The following is a 15,106-nucleotide window of genomic DNA, read 5'->3' on the forward strand; positions in this document are numbered from 1 at the left end:
GCCAATGATCTTCAGCGCGGATGCACTCACATTTCTCAAACTCTTGCGGGAATCGGTAGAGAGATTGCGGCGAGTAATAACTATAGTGGGCACAGGCACTACAAACTTAGTGTGTAGATAGTAAGTTGGAAATATGGATCTCGCGGGGAGTGTGTCAGAGATAAGTCCCTGTAGTCGCACTATCCTCTGTGTCCTCAATGGCTCAGTCGGATGGAGAGTCTGCCATGTACGCAAGTGTTCCCGAGTTCGATTCCCGGTCGGGGCATGCATATTCAACTGTCCCCGTTGATATTTATCATAGCCTGTGAAGCATCTAATGATCTGGATATCATTGCAATTTCATTCTTCGAGAGCTGCAAGATCACAATTTTCGTATCAACGAATATAGGTTGCAGCAGTTATCTGTAGGTGAAGATGCTTGCAATGGGTAGGCCAGCATGGAAAACTGCATCAAATCAGTCTTCACACTGAATACCTCCCTAACAACAACAACAACCAAACGTTATTTCTGCTGTGGGCAGGCCTTGTGCCTACCCAGTCATCAATCAACGTTACATCCGAGGGAAGTGATTACATAACTCCTAGGGGCCAGCTCTCTTGTAGAGTTTAGACAGAAGCAACTCGCCCACGAACCACCTTGCCACCAGACAGCACCCCAGACGCCGATGGAGGTCGCTGTCCCACGGAACTATTCTCCTCCGCTGGCCAAGTGGCAAAGTAGTGGCTTCCTGGACCAGGCCCTGAATGCTGTCGCATTCCATGAGTCAAACACACTTTGGAGCCGTTGCAACGACGACGCCGTCTTTAATGTCAATGATCAACTCGTTTACTTGTAAGATCTCTTTCTTCGTTTCTACCCCGGACTGAACTGTGTTTTATGACAGTGGAGCTTTCAGACTGAACTGTCTTTCCGAAACTTTAAAGTATACTGTGTTTAAGCGTGCAAAACTCGAACTTCGGACTGTCCTGTTAGGATCTGAAATTTGAATAGTGTAGTGCTGTGTGTATTTACTAATCAGCGATATTTTGTAGTAGTGTTTGTTTTTGTTTACATTACATTACACTACATTCAGTCTTCAGACGATACTCATGTTCATTCGCTTTTCCTAGAAGTGACTGTTTTCGTTGTGGCCTTTGGCCACCCTAGTAATATTACTCTCATTTCACTAGTTGAGATGATACTTCCTTTTCAGTTCTGTTCTGTTTCGCGGATGATGCTGTAGTATACAGAGAAGATGCAGCATTAGAAAATTGCAGCGAAATGCAGGAAGATCTGCAGCGGATAGGCACTTGGGGCGCGGAGTGGCAACAATCCTTAACATAGACAAATGTAATGTATTGCGAATACATAGAAAGAAGGATCCTTTATTGTATGATTATATGATAGTAGAACAAACATTGGTAGCAGTTACTTCTGTAAAATATCTGGGAGTATGCGTACGGAACGATTCGAAGTGGAATGATCATATAAAATTAATTGTTGGTAAGGCGGGTGCCAGGTTGAGATTCATTGGGAGAGTCCTTAGAAAATGTTGTCCATCAACAAAGGAGGTGGCTTACAAAACACTCGTTCGACCTATACTTCAGTATTGCTCATCAGTGTGTGATCCGTAACAGGTCGGGTTGCCAGAGGAGATAGACAATATCCAAAGAAGAGCGGCGCGTTTCGTCACAGGGTTATTTGGTAAGCGTGATAGCGTTACGGAGATGTTTAGCAAACTCAAATAGCAGACTGCAAGAGAGGCGCTCTGCATCGCGGTGTAGCTTGCTGTCCAGGTTTCGAGAGGGTGCGTTTCTGTATGAGGTATCGAATATATTACCTCCCCCTACTTATACCTCCCGAGGAGATCACGAATGTAAATTAGAGAGGCTTTCCGGTAGCCGTTCGTCCCGCGAACCATACGCGACTAGAACAGGAAAGGGAGGTAATGATAGTGGCACGTAAAGTGCCCTCCGCCACACACCGTTGGGTGGCTTGCGGAGTATAAATGTAGATGTACATGTTTATTCCTTAATTATGAAGTAACTGTCTTTGTCAAGTGGTTAATTGTTACGTTTTACTAAAATACACATCGGTGAATACGTTTTGTCTCTGGTTAAATAAACTTTGTTCTACCAGATCTATGTGAACAATTCTTGGCGACCAAACCAGACGGACTCGACATTTCCGGCCATTGATTGGTGGCATGTATGTAAGGGAATTATGTAGATACCAGTCAACTAACCTATTCTCCTGCATTATGAAGGCATTTGGCTGCCGTTTTCTTCATCCCACTCAGTAATAGTTCATTCTGTCTGGAGTCGTTCTGAAGTCGGTAAATCGAGAGGACCCTGTCACGCGCCTTTGTGTCAGGATGAAGGCAGGATCTGTGGAGTCAGGCTGCGGATTGTTACTGCCGTTCCCAGTTGCATTAGAAGCACGTAATCTCTATAGTGAAGGTGTGCACGGTTTCACAGTAGCAGCTTTACTGTAGTGGTCATTGATTGAGAGTGTCAACTTTAGAAGTCCTGTATACGGTAAGTTAGTCCGAAAGGCTGTTTTCATTCGGTGACGTCCTCATTTTAAATCAGGGACCCATTAACTAGCTGTAGAAGTTATTGGTAGAAGAAATGAGTCTCTGAGGCTATTCTACAGTGTATGGTGGAGCGTACTTCGCACCTGTATTATCGATTTGCTACCCTAGCCCATTCGTGTATTGAGCGACAGCAAAACAACTGCTTGTATGCCTCTGTAAGCTCCCTAATCTCCTATCTGTTTCTCATGATATCTACACTAGTAATACAGTGGCCACAAAGTTTTCTTCGAATACATGTTCTCTAAATTACCACAAAAGTTTTTCGTGAGAACTACATTGCTTTATCCCAAGGATTCTCATTTAAACTCATCTAGCTTATCTGTTACACTTTCGTACGCCCTCTACCGACCTGTTATAACCCTAGCAGCGCATCTCTGAGGCGTTCGCCGTCCACTGTCATGCCAAGTTAATAAATACCCCAAACACTGGAACAGTACCTTATAATTGGTTGCACCAGGGTGTTGCATGTGATTTGCTTTACATATCTATTCAACTTGATCAGAGTCCCACCAATGAACCTACGTCTTGCATTCGCCTCCATAATACTGATTTTGGGCGACAGAATCATTTCATAACGCTGTTTTGTAATTTCCTTAAATATTTACACTGCGTTGCGTCATCATGACGTTCACCATAAATCTTGTAATCGGATGCTTTCGATTCCTTTTTCTTCGTTACAGGCGTCATCTACAGGTATCTACATTTTCATATCTTTCAGCTCTCATCCCGAGACTCTTTGTTTGCTAAAACAGAAATAACGTTGCTAGGTATCCGTCGAAGGTAACAGATCGGTTGCGCTGTCTGTCCCTAGTCCGGGGATATGTTCTTAGAATGTACTTGAGAGCAATTGGATTGCTTCAAGACACAGTTCTGACCTTTTAACCCTGTCCCACCGGTCAAGGCAGGATAAGCGTACCTTATCAGCAACTCTTATAACTTACCAGTGCAGAGTGTTGATCCGAGTCCTTTGCTATACAGCTCTTGCGCCGACCAGGAGCGAGTGTAGAATGGCACGGGAGCACTTTTGTGGGTTCATGCAGCGACCATAGAGGGGAAGAGGACTGTTACACGACAAACTGAAAATTTTAGAATCGCTTTACGAAAAGAGATCTGACTGAACGTTCTCAAAACTAGTCGCAGCGATTGGAGTGAATCACGTAACGCCTTCACCAACAGTAGTAATGAAGATGCAGTAGTGCTGAACTCCGTTTCCAGTGTTCCTTTCGAAAGGAAAATCCAGAAGTACTGACGCAAAGTAATCCTTGTGCCACTGCAAAGGTAAGTAAAATAGATATTAGAGTCAGTGGTGTTGACGAACAGCTGAAATCGTTGAAACTGAATAAACTTCCTGGGCCCGGCGGAATCCTTGTTAGATTCTACATCTAATTTACGTCTTAGTTAGCCCTTCTTTGAACGATAATACACGGCAGATCCGTCAAAAAAAGAAAGAAAATTGTGTCCAGGGGTTCGGAGAAAGCAGAAAGGCAAGAGAAGTAATCCACAAAAGGACTGTCCAATACCCTTGACATCCATTTGTAACGTAATCTTAGGGTACACTCTAATGCCAAATGTAATGGGGAGTCTCGAGCAGAATGACGTCATCTACGTCGACAAATGCAGATTCTGGAATAATCGATCTTGCGAAACCCAACTTGCGCTTTGTTCGCGTGACATCCTGAAAGCCATGAATCAAAGCAGTCAGGTAGATTCTATATTTCCTGAGTTACGAAAGGCATTTAGTTCGCTATCATACAACGCTTACTGTCTAAATTGCAGTTTTACGTGGAATATAGCTAGATTTGTGACTGGATTGAGGATTTCTTCGTGGGAAGGCCGCAGTGTGTTATCCTGGATAGAGAGACGTTGACAGATACAGCAGTAATTTGAGATCTGCTCCAGGGAAGCGCATTGAAAACATTGCTGTTCATGTTGTATATTAGTGACCTTTAAAGACAATATTAGCAGTAACCTAAGATTACTGGCAGATGATGCAGTTACTTGTAATGAGATACTGTCTGAAAAAAGTTGTACAATATTGGGTTGCCTGCCTTCAGGCGCTAGAGCAGTCGAGAGGCACCACTCAACTGAATGGGCGTCGAAGCTTCTGACAGGTACATTTCTAACATTCTCCACGAAAGTGTGTGGTTGGCACCGAGGGTATTGCCAAAGTGGAGGATTCTAGAGGAACCGTTTGCCATTTTATTCACGCACATGTCAGTGTTGCACCCCTCCTTAGCCACGGCTCAGGAGAGAGCGAAACAGGAGGAATGAGAAAGCATAAGCACCCTTTGCTCTCTCGGATCATGTTCATGTTCCGTCTAATAATTTTCAACAGTCCCTAGTGGTTCCACCCGCTATAAGACAACAGAGAGCAAAGATTGAGGCCACAGTACACTCGGAGGGGGCCAGATCACGTTTAATGGTATTGCAGGCCCACGATCTTCATCTATACACCGCAAGCCACCGCACTGTGCGTGGCGAGGGTGCCCTGTACCTGTACTAGTCATTTCCTTTCCCGTTACACTTGCAAATGGAGCGAGGGAAAAATGGCTGTCTCCATGCCTCCGCAAGAGCCCTAATTTCTCGAATCTTACCTCCGTGGTCGTTAGCTCAACATATGTTTGATGGAGGAGTATCGTTCGCTAGTCAGGTTCAGATGTGTTGTTCGAGCCTACCGCTAACAATTCTATCAGCCCGCCTCTGAATTGCTTCGATGTCTTCCTTCAGTCCGACCTGGTACGGATCCCACACACTCGATCAGTACTCAAGAACAGATCGCGCCAGTGTCCTATTTTCGGTCCCCTTTACAGGTGAACCACTCTTTCCTAAAATTCTCCCAATAAACCGAAGTCGAAAATTCGCCTTCCCTACCACAGTTATCACATGCTCGTTCCATTTCATATCGCTTTGCAACGTTACGCCCAGATATTTAAACGACGGGACTGTGTCAAGCAGGAAACTACTAATGCTGTATCCGAGCATTACGGGTTCTTGCTGCTCATCCGCATTAACTTCCATTTTTCCACATTTGGAGCTAGCTGTCATTCATCACACCAACCGAAACTTTTGTCTCAGTAGTCTTGTATCTTCCTACAGTCACTCAGTTTCGACACCTCACCGTACACCACAGCATCAACAGCAAACAAAAAATTGCTGTCCACCCTGTCCATCAAATCACTTATGTTTACAGAGAACAACAGCGGTCATATCACACTCCGCTGGAGCACTCCTGGCGATACACTTATTTCTGAAGAACACTCGTCGTCGAAGAAAGCACTCTGGGTTCTATTACTTAAGAAGTCCTCGAGCCCCTCACATTTCTGTGAACTTATTCCATATGCTCGTACATTCGTTAACAGCATCCAATGGATACCGTGTCAAATGCTTTCCGGAAATTTAGAAATATGGATCTACATTATGTGATTAAAAGTATCCGGACACCTGGCTGAAAATGACTTTCAAGTTCGTGGTGCCCTCCATCGGTAATACTGGAATTCAATATGGTGTTGGCCCACCCTTAGCCTTGATGACAGCTTCCACTCTCGCGGCATACGTTCAATCAGGTGCCGGTAGGTTTCTTGGGGAATGGCAGCCCATTCTTCACCGAGTACTGCACAGGGGAGAGATATCGATGTCGGTCGGTGAGGCCTGGCACGAAGTCGGAGTTCCGAAACATCCCAAAGATGTTCTATAGGATTCAGGTCAGGACTCTCTGCAGGCCAATTTATTGCATGGATGTTACTATTGTGTAACCACTCCGCCACAGGCTGTACATTATGAACAGCTATTCCGATCGTGTTGAAAGATGCAGTCGTCATCCCCGAATTTCTCTTCAACTGTGGGAAGCAAGAAGATGCTTAAAACATCAATGTAGGCTTATGCTGTGATAGTGCCACACGAAACAACAAGGGGTGCAAGACCCCTCCACGAAAGCCACGACCATACCACAACACCACCGCCTCCGAATTTTAGTATTGGCACTACACACTCTGGCAGATGACGTTCACCGGGCATTCGCCGTACCCAAACCCTGCCATCGGATTACCAGATTGCGTACTGTGATTCGTCAGTCCACACAACGTTTTTCCACTGTTTAATCGTCCAATGTTTACGCTCCTTACACCAAGGGAGGCGTCGTTTGGCATTTACAGGCGTGATGTGTGGCTTATGAGCAGCCGCTCGACCATGAAATACAGGTTTTCTCACCTCCCGCCTAACTGTCACAGTGGATCCTGATGAAGTTCGGAATTGCTATATGATGGTCTGCATAGATGTCTGCCTATTACACATTGCGACCCTCTTCAATTGTCGGCGGTCCCTGTCTGTCAAGACCGGGTCGGCTTGTACGCTTTTGTGCTGTACGTGTCCCTTCACGTTTCCACTTCGCTATCACATCGGAAACAGTGGAGCTAGGGATGTTTAGGAGTGTAGAAATGTCGCGTACAGACATATGACGCAAGTGACACCCAATCACCTGACCACGTTCGAAGTCCGTGAGTTCCGCGGAGTACCCCATTCTGATCTCTCCCTATGTCCTCTGAATACTGAGGTCGCTGATTTAGAGCACCTAATATGAAAAACATATGTTTTTGGGAGTGTCCGGATATGGTTCAAATGGCTCTGAGCACTATGGGACTCAACTGCTGAGGTCATTTGTCCCATAGAACTTAGAACTAGTTAAACCTAACTAACCTAAGGACATCACAAACATCCATGCCCGAGGCAGGATTCGAACCTGCGACCGTAGCGGTCTTGCGGTTCCAGACTGCAGCGCCTTTAACCGCACGGCCACTTCGGCCGGCCGAGTGTCCGGATACTTTTGATCACATAGTGTACCTCTTGCCCTTCATCCATAGTTCTCAGTATATAATGTGAGAAAATGGCAAGCTGAATTTCGCACGAACGATGCTGTCTAAACCATGCTGATTTGTGGACATAAGCTTTTCAATCTCAAAAAAGTTTATTTTATTCGAACTAAGAATATGTTTAAGGTTCTGTAGCAAACCGAAGTTAGGGATAGTGGAATGTAATGTTATGGATCCGTTCTTTTACCCTTCTTTTATGCTGCAGTCACCTGATAAGTGCTTAGAGAATGGTTTAATCGTCTGGGGGAACTCAGCAGTGTCGGTCTTTGTCAAAAACGTCTTCCTGTGCTCATCGTACGCAAACTGTTGTTTTCGACCGTCAAATGTGTGGGAATCCACACCTCAAACGTAGGTGTGTTTTCACTGGAGCCCTCTTATGCCACCTGCTGAGGGCTTTTTGTGTCGATTCCGAAAAGTGGCGTGTTTGAAGTATTTTCCTCGGCCACCCATGAGGAAACGGCGTGGTTTGAACGCTGGCAGTCGCGATTCTAACGTCCATAGTAGCAGAGTCAAAAGAAGGGGTGAAATCTGGGTAAGAGGGGTGTAACTGCCTTTCCGTCGTGTGATATGTCATCGACAGTATTGGTCAGAATTGCTATGAAATTTCGTCATCATTAACCCATCCTACACGTCACATGAGCTTCTTAGCTGTGTCGACACCTTGCTGTTTGAATCGCCGCCGAACTGGAGGGTGGCGTCGCAGGGCACCACCCTTTTGCAAGGTTACGAAAGGAGTTTGTCGGCGCCTTTGAGACAAATTTCAAAATGATACGCACCAATGGTAGACGGTTACGTCGTTTCGAAAAAGTGAAACTCTCTTTTGAGCAGTGTATATTGAGTCAGATATTGATAAGATTTCATAATGATGCATAGACTGGCAATTTGCTTTAAATGTTCAGAAATGCGAAATTTTCCACTTCATGAAAGAAACCTAGTTTTCTGTCACTACAATATCAACTAGTCACAACTGCAATCGGTCAACCCGTACAAACTGTGGTGTCACCGCCAGACACCACACTTGCTAGGTGGTAGCCTTTAAATCGGCCGCGGTCCGCTAGTATACGACGGACCCGCGTGTCGCCACTGTCAGTGATTGCAGACAGAGCGCCGCCACACGGCAGGTCTAGAGACACTTCCTAGCACTCGCCCCAGTTGTACAGCCGGCTTTGCTAGAGATGGTTCACTGACAAATTACGCTCTCATTTGCCGAGACGATAGTTTGCACAGCCTTCAGCTACGTATTTTCTACGACCTAGCAAGGCGCCATTATCATTTGCTATTTATCTTGTGATGCATGTACCGTCAGACCGATGTTCACCAATTATGAATTAAAGTTAAGTATTCCAGAAGTTACGTACTTATATTTACTAGACTCAATTCCCTTAACTGTTCCAGACCTCACGCCAGCCTGCGTGAGCTTAACGCGTACCTTTCGGCTACCAATCATAGTGGCTTGGCTGTCTTGCCAAGTCACAACACAAACACCTGGATGTAACGTTTTATAAGCATATGGAATGGACCTATTGCACATGCTGAGCGCAGGTGAAGCAAGTGGCGGAATGCATTTCATTGGTAGAATACTACGGAAATGCAATCAGTCTACAAAGGAGACTGCAAACAGAAAACTAGCGCGCCAATTTCAAAAATCTTGTGCAGGTGTGTGAGACCTATAAGAAATATAACGAACAGGGGATACTAACCAGATACAAATCAAGACAGCACGCGTGGTCACGCGTTTGTTTGGACCATGGAAGAGTGCCAAGGAGATGCTGAAAGTACTGAACTGGCAAATACTTGGAAACAAGTAGATGAACTACAGCTCTCTACGTATCGTTCCTGTATGTACCACGAAGAGAAAATTAGACTAATTACAATGCGCACAGAGACCTTTGAGTAATCATTCATCTCGCACTCCGTACGTCAATGGAACGTCAAAATGCTCTAATACCTTGCACAATGAAATACACCCTCTGTCACGCAATTCACGGCGGTTTCCAGAGGATGCATGTAGATCGAAATATTTTTCAGCTGGTGTTGGTGATCGCGCAGTGCTGAAACAAGATCGCGGGACGTAGATAGGCTGATGGCCGTTAGCACACAATCGGCCGCTCTTGGCGGGGCACCGATCTCCAGCTTGTGAGTCAGCGGTTCTCGCCGGACTTGTTAACTGTAACAGTGACGTCGTAAAACAGGATCCGGATACCGGAGCATTGTAACTCAAGGCCGGCATTCGAGCACCCAGTGATCTCAAAACGAAGGGCGTGGTGAATCACGCCGACCTTCAGAGAAATCATCTCGAGTGGGCATGATTTATGTTTCTAGCGTCAACACCGTGGTAAGGAGGTTATTTCGTATGAAACTGCAAGAAATGCCACGAATATTACAGGAGTAACTTGATGGATGTTGATGGTTGAGTGACAATCTGAATGATATATCTGCATGTACGAGGGCGCGCTGGAAAGCCTCCGAATTTATGAAAAATCCTAAAGCTTTTTAAATAAAACAAAAGTAATTGACATTCTACATCTTCAATCTTCCTGTCCAGATATGTCTGGCGACAGACACATTTGTCTCAACGAGGGACCAGTTTGTTGATACCGTCACTGTAGGATGTTTGGCTTTGTTGAAGGAGTCTTTAACTCAACTTTCCTTGCGCCGTTTTATCACTATCGAAGAGAAGACCTCGATGATAATCTAAGTTTTGGAAACAGATAAAAATCGGATAGGGCCAAGTCGGGACTGTAAGGAGTATAATCGATGACAGCGAGCCCAAGGGGACCAAGTCGCAACTATACTCGTGTTGGAACCTCAGCTTTCAGAGTTTACCGCAGGGCCCGTGTGTGTCATGCCTCAAGGAGATGGTGCTAGATGTGTCGGCGAACTCATAGAATACGAAACTCCATTACGGCACGCTGTTTCTCAAGCACCAACATACTTACGTTACACATCACAATTCTGGCCCCCCTAGTGGCAGTTGGCTCAAAATATGCAGACATGAAGAATAAAGATGTGGAATGTTAATATTTTTTTATTTAAAAAGCTTTAAGAATTTTCACATAAAAAGTTGGGAGGCATTACTTCTTAGTACGTCTTCGTACATTTGCGTCCGTAATCAGCAAGCCAACTTACCGTAAGTAGCCCCCTACCCCTGACGCCCACTTCGAACGCCGGAGAAAGGAAGGTCGGTAAACCAGAACTTCTCTAATTTTACAGTAAAGATAGTGACGCAAGCAGTATATTGCAGGGACCAAGTCGCAACTATACTAGTCTTGGAACCTCAGCTTTCAGAGTTTACCGCCTCATAAGAGTGGTGGCGCTGTAACTGAAGCAAACGTTATCTATGGATTTAGGGGGCGTCACACCCGTATCTTATCATGGTGATATCCAATGAAATACCATCTTTTGGGCATAAAGTAAGAGCAAGTCAGTTTTAAGATAGTCGAACTTAGTCCACGACGACGAAGAATGCAATCATTCGAAGCTTGTGAGCTATTTCCGCATTGTAAGGCACGCAGCGTAATAGTGGTCAGAGTACAACATTTTATTAAATAATTAATTTCTAGTATCTGCTAAACTTTGTTATCATTTCGTACTATAAGCTTATTTCGGCGTTACAGCCATTGTATAGTATAACCTGCAATCATTATATACAGTATAGTTGTCACTTGGAAGGGAAATTTGTAAATTTGTGGTAAGAACTTAAGGGACCAAACTGCTTAGGTCATCGATCCCTAAGCTTACACACTGCTTAATCTAACCTAAACTAAATTAAGCTATGGACAACACACACACACACACACACATGCCCGAGGGAGGACTCGAACCACGACGGGTCGAGCTGCGTCAATTGGAAGGGATTTTACGTAGAATACGTACAACGGTATACTTGCTTTAAGTTGTTAATAATGTATGAACATACGGCATCTTTGAATGATTGCTATTTTATTGCTGTCTTATATCATAACAAGTATCTATTTCCCATAAGATTTTACGTTTGGTTTTATTTTGACAAGATAAACCAAATTACAGCATACAACACAGATTACACGAACAACACAAACCACAGTATCTATGATACAGATAAACGAATGTAAACATACGGCACCTGGGGATCAAGTTATAAAGCAGTCAGATCTTACGAAAAATATGTAAATGTTCACGTTACAAAGGAGCAAGAAAATTATGACCACATACAAATCCAGTATACAAATAAATTATAATAACTTAAGACAAGTAAACCCGTCGTATCAAGTTAACAAGCTACCAAAATGGAACCAACTGTGAAAATCGTACGGAATATACGTACTTTCCCACGATAGAAGACAGTAAGAAAATAGCGACAAGACACAGATGCAGGATGTACAAACGTTATGAATAACTTAACGTACATATACTTTTGTACATATTCTATACAAAATATCATCTAATCGACACCTATACTACGTATATTGATTGCAGGTAGTACTAGAAATGGGAATAACTCCTAAATAAGCGTATGGTATGAAAGAATAATAAAGTTAAAGCAGCTAACAGGATGAGTTAGCTTGTGACTTTATTCGAATTACAAGCGGCAAACTAGCCGAAAACTTTTTACCCGTATATGAGGTGTTTCATATACTTTCAATGTATAAGACGAATTGTGTTTCGCAAGCGCTAAGAGGTCATTGCAGATAAGCTCCTATATGTACTAGGGGCATTGAATAAGTAATGCAAAAGAATTTTTAAAGCAGGTTGGTTTTATTCAGGATCACAATCCATCAATTTACTCCCCACTCTTTTGGATACAAAACACTATTTTTTAACATACCCTTCGTTCAGTGCGACAGCCATCCGCGTCTTTACTGGAGAACTTTTATGTCCGCATGGTACGACTTTACCTGTCGACGACCGAACGAGGTGGCGCAGTGGTTAGACACTGGACTCGCATTGGGGAGGACGACGGTTCAATCCCGCGTCCGGCCGTCCTGATTTAGGTTTTGCGTGATTTCCCTAAATCACTCCAGGCAAATGCCAAGATGGTTCCTTTGAAAGGGCACGGCCGACTTCCTTCCCCTTCCTTTTCTAATCCAATGAGACCGAAGACCTCGCTGTTGGTCTCCTTCCCCAAACAACCCAACCCCTCTTGTGTTACCGCCAAGTGTTACATGTCGACGTCGCAGCCAGCATCTTGCTGCATCAGTAACATCACCATCATCCGCGTACTGCTTCCTGCGGAGTGCATGCCTCATTGGGGTAAAAAGGCCGAAGTCGCAAGGTGCGAGATTCGGGTTGTACGATGGATGACAAACATTTCAGTAAAGTTTAGTGAGCTCCACTCCGGTTCGCAGACACGAGTGAAGCCTTGCGTTGTCATGGACTAGGAAAGTTCGCTTGCATTTTTGTAGCGACGAACACGATGAAGTCGTTTCTTCGATTTCCTGGAGGCAGCCAATTCTGTGCGCCCGACCGGCACGTGGGAGGCCGGGCCGGTTTGCGCGACCTTGTTGCTAAGATGACAGCCGCCCATGACTCACCGCGCTTTTGTTGACTGTCAGATCTTCGCAGACATTCAGCAAGCGTCGATCAATATCTTTGATGCTCTGGTTTTCGGCGAAAAGAAATTCAATGATAGCTCTTTGCCTGGAAAGCATCTCGTTACAGACGCCACCTATCGGAGCTACATGAAACTACATGGGGCAAAGCGGGAATATTCCCCTACAAATTCTGCATTTCTTCGACCGAAACTGCCTGAGAAAAAAAAAAAAAAAACGTGTTGGATTACTTATTGAACGCCCTTGGTAGTTAGATGGAACTGGAGGGAGTCCAGCTAGCGTTCTTCATTTGGATGCGTGCTGCTGGAGTCAGAGGCTGGGCGGCGTGCAGCTGGGATTCCCCTGGCTGGCAGCCAGCAGCCAGGTGACGGGGAGCTGTCCGTTCCTCCTTGGTTCGCCGTGATGGGAGTGCCCGCCTGCCGCTCCGTTACCAACACGAGGTCTGCATTGCATTGCGCGCCGCGCGAAGTCGTGACGCGTCGGCTGCCGTAAAAGCGCTACTCGCAGCTGCTGTACCGTACGTAGTGCAGTGCCAGCGACGCTAAAGTCACGTCTCTTAGTGTTTCATTAGGCCCTCCTGATAGAGTGCGATATCCCCGAACTGAAACACCGTGCGGCATTAAAATCAGTGTTATTATCTACTTGTATGAATATCAAAAGCTCAGATTGAAACTCAGTTCTAAGCAAAGAAGAGAAAACACAAAGGTCGAAGGAGTATATAGAGGGTCTACACAAGGGCGATGTACCTGAGGACAAAATTTTGGAAATGGAAGAGGATGTAGATGAAGATGGAATGGGAGATATGATACTGCGTGAAGAATTTGACAGAGCACTGAAAGACCTAAATCGAAACAAGGCCCCGGGGAGTAGACAACATTCCATTAGAACTACTGATAGCCTTGAGAGAGCCAGCCCTGACAAAACTCTACCATATGGTGACCAAGACGTATGAAACAGGTGAAATATCATCATACTTCAATAAGAATATATTAATTCCAATCCCAAAGAAAGCAGGTGTTGATAGATGTGAATATTACCGAACTATCAGTTTAATAAATCACGGCTGCAAAATACTAACACAAATTCATGGAAAAACTCGTAGAAGCTGACTTCGGGGAAGCTCAGTTTAGATTCCGTAGAAATGTTGGAACACGTGAGGCAATACTGACCCTACGACTTATCTTAGACGACAGATCAAGGAAAGGCAAACCTACGTTTCTAGCATTTGTAGACTTAGAGAAAGCTTTCGACAATGTTGACTAGAACACGTCAGGCAATACTGACCCTATGACTTATCTTAGAAGACAGATTAAGGGAAAGCAAACCTACGTCTCTAGCGTTTGTAGGCTTAGAGAAAGCTTTTGACAATGTTGACTGGAATACTCTCTGTCAAATTCTAAAGGTGGCAGGGGTAAAATAAAGGGAGCGCAAGGCTATTTACAATTTGTGCAGAAACCAGATGGCAGTTATAAGAGTCGAGGGACATGAAAGGGAAGCAGTGATTGGGAAGGGAGTAAAACAGGGTTGTAGCCTATCCCCAATGTTATTCAATCTGTATACTGAGCAATCAGTAAACGAAACAAAAGAAAAATTGGGAGTACGAATTAAAATCCATGGAGAAGAAATAAAAACTTTGAGGTTCGCCGACGATATTGTAATTCTGTCAGAGACAGCAAAGGATCTGGAAGAGCAGTTGAACGGAATGGACAGTGTCCATATAAGATGAACGTCAACAAAAGCAGAACGAGGATAATGGGATGTAGTCGAATTAAATAGGGTGATGCAGAAGGAATTAGATTAGGAAATGAGACACTTAAAGTAGTAAATGAGTTTTTCAAATAGTTGATGATGGTCGAAGTAGAGAGGATATAAAATGTAGATTGGCAGTGGCAAGGAAAGCGTTTCTGAAGAACAGAAGTTTGTTAACATCGAGTACAGATTTAAGTGTCATGAAGTCATTTCTGAAAGTATTTGTATGGAGTGTAGCCATGTATGGATGTCAAACGTGGACGGTAAATAGTTTAGATAAGAAGAGAATAGAAGCTTTCGAAATGTGGTGCTACAGAAGAATGGTGAAGATTAGATGGGTAGGTGGATCACATAACTAAAGATGAGGTATTGAATAGAACTGGGC

The sequence above is a fragment of the Schistocerca cancellata genome, chromosome 5 (genome assembly GCF_023864275.1).
Source record: "Schistocerca cancellata isolate TAMUIC-IGC-003103 chromosome 5, iqSchCanc2.1, whole genome shotgun sequence".
Taxonomy (NCBI): Eukaryota; Metazoa; Arthropoda; class Insecta; order Orthoptera; family Acrididae; genus Schistocerca; species Schistocerca cancellata.